Genomic DNA, 18,387 nt, shown 5'->3' on the forward strand with positions numbered 1-18,387 from the left:
GGCAGATTAAGAGTTCAGTTTTCTAAAATTCGTTTATTCAATCTAAAAATAACTTGCTTTCTAGTCTTGGTTTATTTCTGTCTGTGGTTTACTCTGGCCATGGTTCAACTTGTCATGCTTCAGTTCACCAGTCTGTAAAGCAGGTTTTGAAAATGCATCACAGCTAGCTAGTGGGCCTTTTTCAGGGTTCGGGAAGCACCCAGTTACTTTGAGAAAAGGTTGATGTGTTAATTAAAAATAGTGCTCTTGTGCGCACCTTACTTGGGATATTTAAAGGGTCCATTCGTTCACGGAGTTTCTAAAGCTGTAAGAAAAAAGAGGGAAGTGAAACCACTAAAATAACAGTTTCAAATAATATTGAAAACGAGAGTTAGGAAATGTTGAAACCTGCATAAACTCATTCATGTTCCAAACCCAATTTTCAGGAAACAAATTGCCTTTGCTGCAATTAGCATTAATGTGTGGCATTTTGGCAGTATCAAAAGGTGGACAAATACTTGACTGAAAATGTGAATTCACCTATATTTCCACCTCAAAAAGAGTTCTCCCCAGATGAAGACAGGCCAATAAATATTTATGGATAGAAGTGAAGTAGTGAGAAATCAGCAACACAATTGGTAACTCAATACGTGTCACCTATCCTGGAAATTTTTCCTCCAGTGCTACCTAAAAGTATTTTTCATGATCTTTTTCATGGCTTGAGTCCTCATTGAATAGTTTCTTCATTCCTTTTCTATAATCAGTGTAAAAACAATACAGGGATTTTAGTCATTAGTCTGAATTTCCTTTCTTAAACTTTTAGTTTCTCTGTGCCCACACATGATGTTCTATATAGACTTTGAGCATGTAAATGTAAATCCAGAGCTGTAGATTAGGTGCAATCTTTCTTCTTTATCCATCCTAAAGCTGGAAAAAAGATAGCAGGAAGAATTTGAACACATATAAATGTATAGCATCTGAAAAAAAAATGATAGAAGAATTGTAAATACATAACAATAAAAAACCTGTGTATAGTAGTCATTGGAAGGTCTTAGAGCCAAAGATAACGGAACATCTACCAGTTTTTACTCAGTACGACTGTACCATCAGTTTTTCAAGTGTAACTTCCAATATCCTTTCAGAGGAAATTTTGCTGCAGAAAACTCTCTCTCAGTAAATCACTGGTCTGTAACTGTGGAATCCTTACTGGAATCTGTGTAGGCAGAGCGGAGATGCAGCTCAAACCCTGAAAGATTAAGTTAGCCATGATCAATGTCATTGTATGGAATAAGTATCTTTGGAAAGTAGGAGGGAAAGGAATGAGTCATCTTCTAGATTTGTATCGAGAATTAGGATGTGAATTTAGAAAATCCTCTTTTTAAAATTATATTATTATTTAATAAAAAAATACTTTATTTAACAGAGATATGCATTGATCTCTGCTCAGTGGGAAGTGGCCTGGTACTGATACAGATGTTCCCTCACGTGTTCACTGGGCAGTCAACTTGTGTAAAAGAGTGAGTTAGAACACTGAGTTAGAACAAAGTTGTAGGTGTGGGCAATATAGGTAGGAGAAGGACTGGATTGAGATGAAGTCCTATTTCATCCATCTTAGTAAAGTTTTCCATTTAAGTTGTTTTCCTGTAGCAATAGTAAAGGAAAAATAAAACATATCTGTGACAATATGATGTATGTTGCTCCCATGAAAGTGTCAAACAGTTTTCAGCAGTTGCTAAACAACAGGCCCTGCATTGGTAAGAACAAATGGGATTTCTTTCTCTTTACAAAGCAGCATGTCTAGAATAATTCCGCTTCCAATGCTTTTGCGAGTGGTACTCTGAACAAACTGGTCTTAACATGTTCTTGCCCATTCAGGTGGCCTACACTGAGCTTCTCTAGCCATGAGATTGAATGGATCTTTTAATTAAATACTTGTTGTTGTAATTCACTGACCAATTTCTCAGGAACTGCAGGTACTAAGCTCCTTTCTAGTGTATTACTTATACCTAGATCAGAGAGATATTTGATCCACAGCTCCATCATGACAGACTGTTCAAACAGAGATGACTTGCAGCTTTAGTTGTCCAAGATCTAGTTCTTCACGCTAAGAGTTCTGGATGCTACTTCAACACCACAAAACAGCCATAAACCTCTACATCCTATTTATGTGAGATGTACTTTTACCAAAAAGCATCTATTATCTTCCAGATACCCCATCAGACAGACTGTCCTGCAGGGTAATAGTGAGATAGAAAATGTGTCTCACCCCTGGCACTCATGAGGAATTGGTCACTTCAAGTACAGCAACAATGCAGCTGCCAACTACTGATATAAGGGTCTATAATACATGAGGCATAACTGCTGCTTAATTCAATATGAGTAAATCTGTAGATGCATTTTTGCTTCCTATATCTGAATCAGAGGAAGTAAAGCTGTGTGAACAACTGCTTTTCTAGGACACTGATTTCTGAACAGAATGTAAAGAAGAATAAGGTGGAAAATATTTTGTTTTGGGAAAAAAAAAAACGCACAACATTTTAAAAGTATCATTTCGGTGCTATAGAAATCCTTGCTTTGCTCACATCTTAAGTATGTCATGCAGGTCTGGTCTATGCATCCCAAAGACATAGATGAATTAAGAAAAGATAAATAAAAGGGAAACTAAACAGAGCAGAAGGATGCACGGTATCGTTTCCTAGATGTGCATAATTTCCTAAAGCTACGTTGTTCACATACAGTTTTTACAACCAATACCACAGCCCTCTGTTCTTTAGCAAGGCAGGGAGGATGGTTTACTACTTTACTTCATATAAGAAAAGTATTCCCATGAGCATAAGATTGACTTTATATTTTAACTTCCCAATTCCTTCCTTTTCTATGTCCTATTTGTTTTTGTATGGTTTTCCTAAGGCAGCATATCTCCAAGAATGGTGACTGAGAAATGTCTGCCTGTGAGTGATTCAAACTGGTGTGGTTACTTCCTGAAAATTAGTTGTTCTGCTTAGCTTAAATCAATTAAAAATAGGAGGGGTTTCTAAAACTTTTCCTATACAGTCTCCCTGAGAGTATTTTCTCTTTAGGGAAGTTGTGGACTATCTGCCTCAGTCTGTACTTCCTCCATGTTTCTGTGTGGAGAAATCCCAGCAAAATGAATGGAAGTTGTCTAGAAACAATTCTTCCAAATATAAAATAAACAGAAATCTTAGACTGTTTGCTCTAACCCTCATAACCTACTCTACCTTTGGGGGAAGGGGGGATAATGAAAATGTTGGAGTAATGTGTTTTTTTTTCCCTGAACGAACAGTGTCCCTTTTGTTTCTATTTCCAAATAAATAATATTAATGACTCAGATCAAAAAAGGACAGGGGACTACAACTGGTTGGTCTGACAGCCACTCCCATGGCAGTGATACTGACTGTCACGGACTTGATTTTGAATAGATTTGCTCTCACTTTCTCTAGAACATGCATTTTTTTCATGTTTCTGCATATTTGAGCGGTTCTGACTCTGCTTTCAAGAAGCTGGATAGAAGAAATCAAAAATTCACCTGCACAGAGGGGATACTGTCTGGATAAGTGTGAGATCCAGTTCCAAGACTTTCTCAATGCCTCGTGCTTGCAGCACTACCAACTGCTGTTTCCATTCTTCCATATTGCACCCAAGCATGTGGCTTTCCTCAGAGCCAGCATGAACCCTTCACTGATGAACGTTTTTCACAGAAAGGAACTGTTCTGCCAAAGTTACAACCTTTCTTAAAGACACATCTACTTTACTTTAAGAAAAAAAAATTACAGGGAAGTTTTTGAGAGTAAGTATGAAAGGCCTGATGAACTCTGAGGGTCACATAACTAATTTTCTTGAGCCAAAAGTGGTGACTACAATAAATTAAAATACCTGTAAAGTTTTGGGTCTTTATCAAGGAAGCAGGAAAAGAAAATTCTGGAAAGTTGTCAAGTGAATTGTCCAGAGATTCTCCAGCCAGGACTGGATTTATGAACACTGGAGGAAATTCTGCTGTCCCTTAGGCAACAGCTCAGGTGCAAGAAGTGAAGCATGAAATCTAATTACCCTGTGCTTGCAGTACCCATAGCATCAGTCGTAAAATTATCCAGCCTTTTTGAATATTCATCCTCCTAACTGGATTGATTAATTCCAGTGACTTCATTTTTAAGCCTCCCTTCAACAGTATGCAAATTCATATGTACAACTGTGTGTTACACGAGTAGGCCAAATTCACCACAGCGAACTGAGCATAACTTCCAAAGTTGGTAGAAATCTTCAGCAGCTGAGAATGTGGCTGACTAACTGTCCTCCATTAATTTAATGTTATAAACCAGATATTACAATATTGAAAAAGGAACTTCAACATTTTGGGAGTTTGTTTGGTTTGCGGGGGTTTTTTCTTAATGTGTTAGCTTTCTTTACCTCAGGGGAAGAGGATCAGCACTGGTCCTACCCTGAGACAAAAGTGTTTTGACACAAAGGACTGGACATCACACCTGAATTAATCAAGTCACTTAAATGAGCATCACTGCACAGAGTACTAAATGCACACTGGCTACTCAGGTGTGGTATTGCAACTGTGAAGCCAACTTCAGTAACACAAACCTCAGCATCTGGGAACACTAGAAACTATTGCAAAGGAAGTAAAGAAGGTTCAGGGGTTACACACACACCTTGTTTCTCTCAAAGTCCATAGATTGGTAGTTGATTTCATTCATACCATTTATGCCACTGTACATATTCTGGAATGAGACTTGTTGATCAGAGCAAGTGAAAGAGAACCTGGCCCCAAACTAAACATACTTTCTGTTTTCTAGAAGAACAGAGCAAGGAATTAGAGTGAAAATTTTCTTTTAGAAATGAAACTGAAATAATACCATTCTTCACGTTCCTACTTTCTATCAAGGTTTGCTTTCTTTCCCAGTCTGGAGGTCAGGTGATGCCATCACAGCAGCACATTTTGTGCACAAAGTGCCTTTGTAATATAAATAAAACCACGTATCAGTGAGATTAGATTATACCAGAAAGCAGAACTGCTGTTGTCAGAGCAACTTCAGTGTGCCCTTGGGATCAGTGAAGCATGGGTCTTATTTTGTTAACACTTTGAGAACCAGCTACACTATTATATTTCCTTCCCTTTTTGGTCAGCAAACAGTCCCACCATATACACTGCCTGCATACCTCAATATTACTAACCTATTCCTCTCTGCCTATTCCCTATAGAACTGGAGGGAAGTAGCACAAGTTGCTGATCACTGAATCACCAAAATTAATCTTTTTCCTTGTCTTGCTCTTAACTCATTCAAAGAGCTGAGCGAGACAGGCAGTTCTCAGGCTGAGTCAAGGGAAGTTTTCAACAAACAGTTGCATCTGCCTCAGTTAGTATGCCTCTAGGTAAACACCTGCAATAACATCTGTCTTGTAAATGCTGGTTTTAATCCAAGTAAAGGCAAAGAATTTATGTAGTTTTGCTGTATACTTTTAGACATTTGGAGACTCATGCTGTGGGGCATGCTTTGAGTCAGAAATTGGCCCCTGTAAGCTCTGTGAATATGATTGCCTGATTTCAAATGCCTCTTCTAGGCTATCTTCTTTTGCAGAAAGGGGAGGGTCAAAGCTAAGTTGTGAGCAGCTGGAAGTAATTCCACTTATATACTTACAAATATTTATTCATCCTCTATAATAAGATAAGTAGGTTGATGCTACTTAGCCTTACCAATTACATTTGTCCTAAAGTATTCTTGGTCCGTTTAACTGTGACCAGGGCTATCTGCTTAGATATAGCATCACACAGACTAGCATAAACCTGCGCCATGAGGTCGCCCAGGATGTGGGCACACACATTTCTCTATTTCACCTACTCCTACCCAGTGTACGCAGCACCCCCTAGTGATGGAGCCTCATAAGCTTCAACCTATCTGCTCCTGAGATGCAGCAAACTTCTACATTAATGTTGGCATTATCCAATGCTGGCAGAGTGATTTTTACTTCGTCCACACATTCCAGAGACTAGGGACTCTTCTGCATCCCAATGCTATTGTAAAATGATTCTGTTCTCCATGACCAGTGTGATCCTCTTTTAAAAGAAATAATGAACTTTCATCTCTGATGAAAATGCTTCATGTTTCACATTAGTAACCCTTGGACATCACTTTTAGATGCACTTTTAATTATTGCAGCTAACTGGAAGGCTCTCATTACCAACCAAGCACTATTGCATTGGGATCTGAATGCACCCATAGAGGCAAAAGAACCAGGCAAACAGTAAGCCTTGTACACACCTAGAATAAAATCTATATTTGTCTGAAGTATTTCTAGCTTATGAACTGCCTTTTTGTTTTCCTTCCGAGCGACTCAAATAAGCTTGGTCAGCAGAAGTGATATGGTCAGTTTTTCCTGTGCTGCCATGCATATTTTTAACTCTATTTGAGGAGCACTTGAGAAACTGAGCTCTGTGGTTAAACTAAACAGACTGTGAGTGACTACAACTGCTTGGGTGTGTGTGGATTTGGCACCCTGGCAGAGAGTGTGACAGACAGCTACCCCAAACATCTGTGCCAACACACCTCATTATTAGAAAACAGTAATCCTGCTGCTGTTGTCCTGCTTGCTGCTGCACTGGGGCAAAGACAAGACAAAGAGTGTAATAGTTTTCTGGGACTAGAGTAGGTAAAGCACTTCATCCTCTGGGAATACAAATCAACCCTAGGCTTCAGAAAAGCATCCAAAAAACTGCACATCATTCCTTTGTCCTATTTTTTCCCCTTGCTAAAAGATGTTTCATCTCATCCCAGCCACTACTAAATCTATTTGATGTTTGAACCTCTTTGGGACATCTGATTATTCCAATATTAAATTCACATTGCTTGAGCCAAAATCTGCAGAAAAACATGGGTAACATATGAATGGAAGTTTTCTGAGCAGCTATTATTTGGAAAATGACATCTCTGATCCAGATTTCTTTATGACTCACATAACAGGGGTTATATAATTTGTTACTAATTTTAGAAATTAACTGTGGGATTATTTTAAAAACCCGCCTGTTTCCATCTTTACATAAACAATAATCTGTTAGACTATCAGAAGGTGTGTATTTTTGCAAATTCCTTGTAGAATTAATTTTGTATCTAATGCTAACTGCTATGTGAAAGCCCCATGAAGTCAGCAGAAACAATCCTGTTGACTACATGGGCTCCAGATGGACTTCAGAAAGCACAGTTTTCAAGTCCCTTCAAAGGGACCTTTGCTGGAACAAGAAAGAATATAGATAAAACTACTGTTTTTCCAGATTATAATGTGCATTATGTCTCAGGTTTCATAAAATATTGTCAAATACCTTATGTCTACCCACATATTTAGACATCAGCAGAAATAAATGGCAACTTTCCAAAAGCTACAGTGTTGTTAGGCCCTCAAGATAAGATCAGCTTAGAGGTGGTAGTAGTAGAAATAGTACAGAAGCAGTAAGTTTTTAATTACGCAATGCATATTTGGTAGATAGAAAGTACTGTTACAATGCTTTTCTATCTATCTGACCAACATGTGCCTTACAGACCAGTCTCAGTGGTGGTGCTGTTTCTTGCTGTTTTACTCACCCCAGTGCTGAGGAGCCTTGAAATGTACCATTTTGTGCTTTTACACTGCCTTCCCCAGCACTGCTGCTGCTAACAGAAGTGGCTGGTTTTCACTAAATGATTTTTAAAGCATTTATAAAACACACAGTTGCATTACTTCTTTTAAAGGGGCTACAGTTTTCAGCTCTGCCTTGCTGGAAGGCAGAATGAAAGCCTAACACCTAATAAAGCGTGTCCTTGTCTGCTTCTAGTCAAATACATCTCTGCTACAACAAATTGGTTTTAAGCCCTTTCTGCAGCAGGTTGGGCCTGCTCCCAGCTGAAGCTGGATTCAAAGAGAATTAGTAAGCACAGGTCGAAGCTTGGCAGATAGTAACTTGAAAGCAAGATGGAATACAAGAAAAAGAGGTGGAGGGTAGGAAATTTACATTACAATTAAATAACAGCATCAGCCATAGTGCTTATGTGGGTGTCTTTATGCTGGTTGGGTTTTAAGCATTCAGGATCAACTACCATGTTCCATAGATATTGTCGTGTATTCAGTTGCTTTGACGGGAAGCTGCAAGGACTTTGATAAAAGCCTGAAAAAGAGAACATTTCCAGTACAAGTTCTGCTTTGCCTTATCACGAGTTGTCGATGCAACAATTTTCTTCAGAGCTGTTGCATGTCAGATAGGAGGCTGAACATAAGTCTACTACATGTTAAAAGGAGGGGAAGGCTACATTATAGCTTTAAAATTACTTCTGGCCTAAACTAGGACTTCTGGTTTCCCATTTTGCAATTTTTTGAAGAACTGATTATTCACCATAACTTCTGTGTGCTTTTCCTAGATAAGCTCAAAGATATAACTCCTGCTGAGAAGTGTACTATTTAACTTCAGAATGAAATACAAGCTTTCCATAAAGATGCAATCAAACTCTTAAGGGAACTCACCACACCACAGGGCAATCAAATCCAAGTGCTCAATCTTAATCTTAACTTCATCCACATCAGACCAGAACACTGCTTCCTTCATCTCTGTTATTTTTCTAGGCAGACCATACAATAACTCTTTCTCTCTCCTCTTTTATTCACAGCAGTGATATTTTCAGCAAAGCTTTTGTCAATGAAGATGAAAGCACTGGGCTTGTTTTGCACTGATACCAAGGATTTTCCTCTCAAGGACATCAGCAGGCTGTTAGTATTAGTAAATTCAAAGTTCAAACAACTGTCTCAATAGCATTATAGTTCTCCATAAATTCCTTTTCGTTCTTGAAATCAAACAAATTAACCAAAATAAAGCCTCTAGCCACTCATTCCATTGCAGAGTTCTCCATTTACTCTGTTTTACTTGTTCTCAGGATTTGCAGGTAAGGAAAATACTTTAATATATACTGGCCATGGCTCCATAAAACAAGTTCTCTTTGTTCTAAAATTTTTGAGTTCTCCCACTGCTTTCCGTAACAAAAAAAAAAGATTTAGCTTGCCTAAAAAGCAAACAGTGCAGGAATAATTTGCCAACAGAGAATAAACCACTGAAAGAAAGTGAAAGTGCTCAATGCTCATGAACAATAAACCCAAGCAATAACACAGTGTCTTGGGATTCAAGCTGTCTGACTTTCTGTCCATCCACTACTTGACTTTTTCTCTCTCCCTGCTTTTGTTATACCAAACTTTAGCCAAGCCAGCCTCTTCATTGTCGTGTGTTCTGGCAATTCTGTCACTTAGAAATGACTACAGACTATAAAGGTTCAGCGTTCTCAGCAGAAATAGTACTTGCAGAGAAAAACTGCCTTTCAGAAAAGCAATGCAGCACAGATAGTACTGAACAAATGTGACATGACGTCATGGCAATGACTGTGTGCAGCTAGGAGAGGGGAAAGTGGCAAGGGTTGGGGAAGAAAAAATACAGAATCAATCTTTTATCAATGTCCTGCTGAAACACCTACCAAGCTTGGTACCTTCTTTCTCTGAATAAATAAAGGGCTGAACTGTAACTAGTCCGCTGGTCTAGCACAGCAGTGCAGCGACTGTTCCCATGTTGCTGTGTACTCTTCCTCCAAAGCAAGAAAGTAACTGACTGACAAGCCAGGGGACAGAGTTTCCAAGCACCCACTTGTCCTCTGCTCCCACTCCCATCCAATTCAAATGCTCCCCTGAAGAATGGCTGATGGTTCGTAGCATGGCCACAGTCAGCAGCCAAGTAGGAGAACAAACAGACAGGAAAGGGAAAAGTCTTAGCTCATCTGTCTTCTTGGAAGTGCAAGATGGGTGCCTGTGTTTAATTGAGTTTTAAATATTTCTCAGGAAAGCAGTGTCTTTTAACTGAAACTAAGCCGTATGAATTTTGCTGATAACAAAAATAGTTTTTCACATTCTTAATTCTTCGAAGTACATTTCAATGTAACTCATGGTACAACACTAATCCTTCTCTCCCTTGGCATTCATACCCATCAGAGATTTACTGACAGTGTATTTACATTCAGTACTGCACTACAACTTAGCCAAACTTGGACTTAGCTCTTTACTATTCCTTACTATCCTATAAGAATTATAATAAGAATATCTACTTTTCATTTAAATTTCCAAATATCAGACTGGCAGTTTTAATAGTACACTTACAGATCACTAATGCTTTATTCTGCTAGATTTATTTATATTATAAATTCAGGCATACTGGATGCAAATGCATGCCTGCAAAAATAAAAGGTTATCACAACCTGGTTGAAAAGCTAGTCCTGTATATTTTAATAATAGTTTGGAGACATACCTTTAATGCTGATCAACGTGCACGTCTGACTATACAAGTGCCCATAGTATGTCTTATTCAAAATGCATGTTTTATAGGACTTTATAAAGAGGGCATCAAGCAATAGATAGAAATGTAGAAACTGGCTGACTTTGCTCTGAATCTTCAGGAATAACTCACCATGCCTTCCCCAAAAGCACCTGCATAGTTATGGCTTTGGGGTCAGCAGGTGTGTTTGAACCACTTTCTTAAAGCTTGCTGGTAGGAATAAGCTTAATAGTAGGAATGTTCTAAAAAGGAAAATGGGAAAAATATCCTATGCACTGAGCTATTCTCTTCCAATATAGCCACACATTGATACTGCTTTTGCAATATGCAGGTATCTACTATATGCAGGTATCAATTGTAGTGGACTACAGACAATAACTTAAGTAAATTAATATTATGATAGAAACAGAAGTTCATGCAGTTATTGAACTGTAACAGTAGAGAGCAGCCATTTCACAGTCTCGCTGCAGTTTTCTCCATGGTCTGGATTGTCGCTAGCATAGAGTTAAAACAAGGAGTGTGGACAGAACTCCAAGCACTAGAAAGCCAGTTTGCACTGCTAATTCGTCTGGGGACTCCGCAGGAACAGTTCCATCTTCTGCTATAATATGTTAATATAAATGGACGTGTCAGACATTAAATATAATCTGGCTGCTTGCTGTAGGCAGTTCCACTTGTGGAGCTCTAACAGAAATGTTATTGCAGTGGGACTCCATTTGCTCCAAATCTTGCCTCCATCACTGACTAGGCACAAGAACAAGAAGCTTTCTTGCTTTGCATACTTGGTGTGAGTTCACAGGAAGGGACAGACAGGAAGAGAAGAAACATCAGTACAGAGATAGGAAGGCTTTTATTGGTTTAGCGCTTACAAAAACGCAGCCTGTCTCTTTGCTCCTGCCAGGAGGCTGGAACAAGAGCTTCTGCCAACCTCTGTACAATCAGTAAGTTTCCACTCTCTAGCAGCATGAACATGCATTTTTGCCTCCAGGAGGAATGTGAGAGCATCATGTGAATAGGGGTGGTGCAGAGTCCAAAGGGCTCCATCAGACAAACAGTCACTGATATTGATGAGAGCAACATACCCAGATAAGTTGAAAACATCATTGAAAGGAAAAGGATTTTGTTTATCAAGGCGAATACGAGAAAGGGAACTGTTGTCAATTATAAATGCTCCAGTTCCAGGTCATGGAAGCACTCAGCACTGAACCACTTTTTTGAATCCAGCTGCTTTTATCTGAGAATAAATGCCAAGAAAGGAGGCCAGGCAGTGTCAGCCCTGAGCTTAGCTGTCCCATTTCTCCCTGAATTTTCTGTGAATTTAGAACCTCCTAAAAGCTGTCCTTTTCCTCTTGTATAAGATTTAGTAAGTTCTTTGCTTTTCTGTATGGCAAAACTGAAAATTAACTGGTTGGACTCCCTGCATAACATCTAATCCTCAGTATCACGTTCTCTTTTTTTTTTTCATGTTAGAGCTCCTGAAAATGATACAAAATGGTTATGGAAGCCACTGCAGTCTGTCTTGAACCAGCTATAGCTTTTTAATTTCCTGCACTGGTCTTCCTATAGGAGAAAGAAGCTTTCAGCTACACCAGACACAAAGTCGTGTCCAGCAGAACTGGTCTTATGGTGGATGGCTCAGTTGACCTGCACTATGGCACGATAAGTATTTCACATACTTTGCCAAAAGTATATTTCATATACAAATGCCAAATGCATTTTTTGGTGACAATTTAATTACTCCAAAATTTACCACCCATTTCCTTCTTAAGTTCATCTTGACAGTATTAGCAATATCATTCCAACCTGCTAGTCTGAAACACTGCTAGTGAGAAGCAAGCTTTAATTCTTAAGCATTCCCTGATGCCCACAATGAACTGTTACCATAGTATAGGAAAAAGGCCATTTTGGCCTTGTTTCTTGAACGCCCCTTCAGTAACAGAAGATGAATAACTGGGCATTCTGATGGTGATTTGAAAGACTCTCATCAGCCCTGAATATTTAATCTCTAATGGTATTACTGACTTGGCTAATTGTGGTGAATGCCATCACGCTTGATTGATGACACTGCTGCTTTTAAAGATGCTGGGGTTAAGCTGCTGAGCAAGATTTTTGAGGCATTGCCAACATCAGCTTCATGTAGGCCCCTCTAACTGAATATAGATGGTTTAGCATCTCACCAGCATGCATTAGGACAGGCAGAAAGGTGGCTAAGGTTCTGCTCAGTTGAGATGGAGGCACCCTGTTTGGCATAATGAAAGCTCTAACAGTGGTGTTCCCTCAGCTACTAGAGTTTACTAACTATCCACAGTGCTTTTTTCCCCTCCATATGCAACATGAAGACTGCAAGGACTTGTTTCTGTTCTGGGCCTTGCCCTAGTTATCTGTGGTTAAAAACTGAAGAGCTACCTCACAGTTTATGTGGGGTGATAGCACACATATTAGAAACTCTGGGTGGCAACAAACTAAGCAGCCAGTCTATGGAGAGGTGTTATGCGGGAGCATGCTACATTGGTGTTACTGGCATTCTCTGCTGTCGGTGTCTGCACACTCACAAAAGGACAGAGTAGTTTTCAAAGTAAAGAACTAGTTTCTTCCACTGCCTCTATGCAGTTTGGTCACTTAGTTGGCCTTCAGAGTATGGTTCTGTCGAACATATTTCTGTTGAAGCTTTCGAAGAGTACTGCAGATGACCTAACTGCTGACTGCAAATCTCCACGTTCCTTGAATTCAACTACATCATTAAGCACAATTAAAAAACTCCCATGACATTGTGGCAAATCTATTGCGATCCATTTAGGCTGAAATATATTGCTCAGTATTTTGAAGATGTTTCTTACTCTACTTCTAGTATCTGTAGTTGCTCTGCCTTTCCCATTTGTCTAGGCAGGCTCCAAGAAGGGGGACTTGCTGCTGGTGAAACAGCTACTCAGCTCGGCTACCAGAAAGGCTAGGGGAGAGTAAATATGGCAGCTCTTCCAGCTCCTACTGTCACCACAGGACCACAGCAAGTAACAAAAAGGAAGCCAAAGAGTAGAAAACAAGAGTGAAGACAGTTGCAGAATATCAGGTGTTCAGCCTCCTATTTTTCTGTTACAGGATGGAGTAAAGGGAATCATATCTTTTGGGTAAGTACTTTTCTACCAGCTCTTCCTAAAGTAGGCAGAACTTCATGTATCTAGAGAGCTTATAGTAAAGTGTCTGTCTAATATGAAGCAATTTAAACAGTGCTCGACCCATCCTAATTAGAAATCAAGTGAGCTAATCTACCACAGGGGTAATGCAGCATTATATTTGGTCTCTCATCCTCAGAAGTACTTAATAAATCATGTTACAGAATATAGTGAAAAAAAGACACTCTAGCTGGCTGTTTCTCTAGCACTACGCTGCAAAAGGAAGGACCCTTACACCTCCCAAATCATCTAAAACACCCAGTGTGTAATGTCACATAGCAGAATCTGTATTCCCGTATTTGTTAATTGGTTGTTGTTTGCAGTAGGACTGTGGCTGGAAGGAAGTGCACAGCTAAACTGGGACACCATTACCTAATTCATCTTCCTGAATTGTGCCTCCACTTTTCAATAGTGACTCACTAATAAGTATAATATTTACAGCCCACCTCAAATAATTTTCAACCTTTTATTTGGCCAGTAAGTTTCCTGAAGATGTTTTACAATACAAGAAGAAAACCTCAGCCTATAGGATCCCTACTTTCAAGAATTACTTTTGTTGACAGCATTAATATCTATCCCTTACACACTCATCTTAGCCAAGGCAATACGGCCTGCTTTTTAACAGTGCCACTTATCTGCAGCTCTGCAATTTCAGCTTGAATTGAAGATATGTTTAGTATTTCTAAAGACTAACATCTCTTCAAGAAAGCATGTGTGATACATAATAGAGAAATAAAACCAAATTATAGATCATGTGCATGTGATTTGTTCTAAGATGAATTAAAAACAATATAAAACATCTGTCCTCAATGTTATATTCTTTTCAAAAGTCACTTTGGAAACGACTGAATAGCCTAAGAATGGAAATTTTACAATTATGATTACTGACAACATTTGGCTTTGCAAACTTTACTGTCTTCTCCCTCATCTGAAATTCTCTGTGCTTGCTTTAATCCCAGCAGTGATTTTTCTTACTCATAAAAGGAAGATATAGTAGTCCAGTACCTTAGACTGACTGTAACAGGGGAGAGAGTTTTTTTAGGAAGATCCAGATATCCATCTGCAAATTACCTTTGGTGCATTCACTCAGCCCTCCACAGTTCCCCACTGTATGCATTCTGGGAGCTCAGTTCTCTACAGCACTGTTCTAATTTTATGTTGGCATGAGAGGCTGTTAATAGGGCTGAAACACGGACAAATCTTTTTAATCCCGTTGTTTCCAAAAAGGCAAAAGATTAGAGAGGAAGTTGTAACAGAGAATAACAATCTGTACACTTTAAAAAAAAATCTACTTTATCTAGTTTACACTGAAGACAGTGCTCCTTTCACACGTGTTGGGTATGAGAAGGCATGTACTGGCACACCCTGATCTGCCTGCTTATAGCCCTGAGCAGTGCTCAGGGGTACTGCTGACTGGAATCAGAACACTGTTGAATAATTTTTTTTTCCCTGTACTTGAGGCTACAGCAAACAAGCAGGAGCCTGGGAGGTAACTATTCTCTGCTTTCTTTCCTCTGCAATTCTTCTGTGCTCTGACTGATCTAGGGGAGAAATGAAGGCCCCACAAATAAAAAAAGAATTAGTCCTCACATTCAGCCAATCCTGAAGGCTCAGTAAGGCAGCAGCTCTACCCTCATTTTGCAGAGCTTTTCAGTGTTGCAGAAATTGAGAGAGGAAAAGAACATGGAATTTCTTTTCACATTAGACTCTTCTAGGTAGTGGTGGTGTTGGCAAGGTGCTATTGGTTTGGGAGATAAGGAGAAAGGTGGCACAGCCACTCCCAGTTTGGGAAACAGACCACATGCACAAGTCGTACAATATTCTTGAATTCAGGCTGCCATCTGGAATCATCTGCAAGTACTTCTTCACTATTTACTGCTTTATAGACTTCACTGCAAAAAAAACATGTTATAATCAGAAAGTTAACGCAAAAACAACCAATCACGCGTACAATACAAGTTAATTTATCTCCAGTTCCAGACATCTCTGTATGAATAACCTTTGGTGTCATTCACTCGGCCTTGTTCCTGACTGTATCTCTGTACACAAACCTCCCTGTTGGATGTGGAAACATATGTGGCTCCATCTGTCTCACAGCTGGCTATGCCTTCTTGCCTAACGATTGTGCAGTATCAAAAACAGTGTACGAAATCACCGTCAACTACCAGAAAGTGTTGCATTTTGGCTTACTTTTATAATAAGACGCCTGTAAATTTTCTGAGCTACAGCCAAATGACCACACCTATTGTGGAGCAGGGCACAACCCCATAAAGCTCCTCATGTACTTCTCTCTCCTCTGCAAGCCCAGGACTACAGGCCCTTAGAATTAGAAAAGCCAACCTACTTTCTACCCACTTCTCAACAGACTTTCTTATTCAGCGTATACTTTTCCTGTTAATCAAAATCTCAGTGATGGCACCTATGACTACATCATTGTTTGGGGCCTATAAAACAAGGCTGGTAACCCAAATATCCCCTTTGCCCTGAAAAAAGATACGTACAACATCACCACATCCGAGCAAGATGAAACTATGGTATTTACCAAGTCTATTGGATTACTAGGCTGTAGAGGAAAAAAGGATATTCACAAGAAACAGCCTGGAAAATAAAGGTCAATGGATAAATATTGTAGTTTCACCCCACAGAAGAAATTATCATTGTTGACAGACACCTACAACATAGCACCCTTGGGTTCCATTTAGAGCCTGAGGAACTGGAAGCGGCACAGTTTGAGGTTTGCTCAGTTTTATTCAAATTGAAGTATTTCATTCACATATATGTGGATCACAACCAACTTTCATTCTGAATATTAAAGTCATGCTGATATAATTGGAACAAACACCAGAACGTGAATAAGGTTGAAAAAAACCACTGCTTTCTATAAAGCAAGTTTGAACATTGATTTTTTTTTTCACTCAAAATCTACACTATGCTTTCTGAAAACAAGTTTGAACACCAAAATTTTCCCTGGCTATGTTTGTGATATATTGGATAAAAACATAACCAATGATTCAGCAGCTTGCTTTAAAGCTAAATTCACACTCCCATTTAAGAAAGGAAACAGCTATTGCACTGGAAGAAGCCTGATGTTTGTCCTGCTTTTAATTGATGTCTCCATTATCTGACCTCTCAAAGACTATGAAAGCAAACATCACAGTACATGTTTCTGAGTTGCCTAATCTCTCCCTGTCCGGGCTGATTTATTGATTTCGGTTGAAGATTAGCCAACACTGAACTGTAACTGATTACATTCAGTGTGAATTAGGTACCACGTAGAGTCTGAGGAACTGGAAGTGTCACATTGTTTGAGGATTGCTCAGTTTTATTCAAGCTGAGGTATTTCCTTCACATGCACATGCATCTCCTCCCATTCAGTGTGCAAAGTCACTTGATATAGCCAATATCTGTGGTGTTTAGTGTCTGGCCAAAGATCATTAAAGTCAGTTAAGTCAAGCCTCTATTGACATTGCAGCCCAAATTCCAACTATTGAAGTTCTTGGAAACTGTAGTCAAAATAGTGGATATGGTTATCTGACCTAGTGAAACGTAAGCTCTTTTTTTTTTATTTTACAGACTGCTGCCTAATTGCATATTGTTGACATCATGGTACATGCTGCTTTGCAGCATTATATACCAGTGTTGTTTAAACATATATAAGCGACATACTGCTTAAGCAATAATTTTGTTTCTTCTAAGCAGTGACAAAAATGAGGAAAAAATTTGATCTATATTTCTAAGTTATTACTCTATCTATTTCTTTTCAGAACTAGGCTGAGATTGAAAATTAACTTCCACAGCAACCCATTCTGATATTACAAGCAAAACTAAGTGTGTTTCTGAAATGACATCAGCAGCTGGCAGTGCTGGAAAATTCTTCATATTTAAAGGTTTCAGGATATATTTGTCATCTGATTTTGAAAACACAGTTCCTCCTTTTGGACAAACTCATTAATAACCACAAGCAGAAGAATCCGAAAAGTGCAGAAGAGTTTTCAAGTGAGTATATGTTAATATTTGCCATGATGTATCAACAACCCTTTGTTAGTTCCTCTATATGCTGTCTTTTAAGAGAGACAGGAAAAGTCAAGTCTATCATATTCATTCACTAGAAATCCAGCACTTTGTGATTTATTTTCTATAGTTTTTCATTATGTTTATAGAAGAAAGTTGCACATGCATAGTATAATTTATTTGCTGTTCTGTGAAATTCTTTAAGGAATAGTATCAGCATATCCTCAGATCTCCAGTCCCTTCTAATATGAGACTAAGTCACAGGGAAGAAAAAAAAAAGTGTTTTGGACTCGCTGTAGTATGAAATTCTTAAACGCAACTCATAGAATTAGGAAACAAAAATCCCATCTGTTCACCCTAAATATAAGTTAGGTGAAATTGAAAGTATCACTTCTAACATTTAACATATGTTCAGATCTCAGGATTCCCACCCTCCACCCCCCAAACAATTTAAATATATGACTGCAATTGGTTTTGGTAACTCTTTTGCATAATATGGAATGACTGTTTCCTGTAAATGCCACATGTTTGGTTTTTTTTTCTTGTAATACTTACCAGTATCTTTTGAACTGCTTTTCACACAAATATTTCAAAGGTGGTTTGGACATACTGTTTTCGAGGGTTACATCAATAGCTCTTTTATAGGGTCTCAGCCTAATAATTGTACGAGGGTTGGATTATAGCCTCGAGGGTTGTTTTCGTCTTTTTTTTAAATGACAGGCAATTAGTGTTCTTACTGTGATAAGTCCTTGTTACTTGCCAAGGTGTGAGAATAATACATTCTTAAATTAAGTGTATGTTTACCTTAAGGAAGCAGCTGCAGATATCATAATCTTAGATCCAACTCACCATTAGCTTACTGTTCTGGAAATA

The sequence above is a fragment of the Phalacrocorax aristotelis genome, chromosome 7, assembly GCF_949628215.1.
Source record: "Phalacrocorax aristotelis chromosome 7, bGulAri2.1, whole genome shotgun sequence".
Lineage (NCBI taxonomy): Eukaryota > Metazoa > Chordata > Aves > Suliformes > Phalacrocoracidae > Phalacrocorax > Phalacrocorax aristotelis.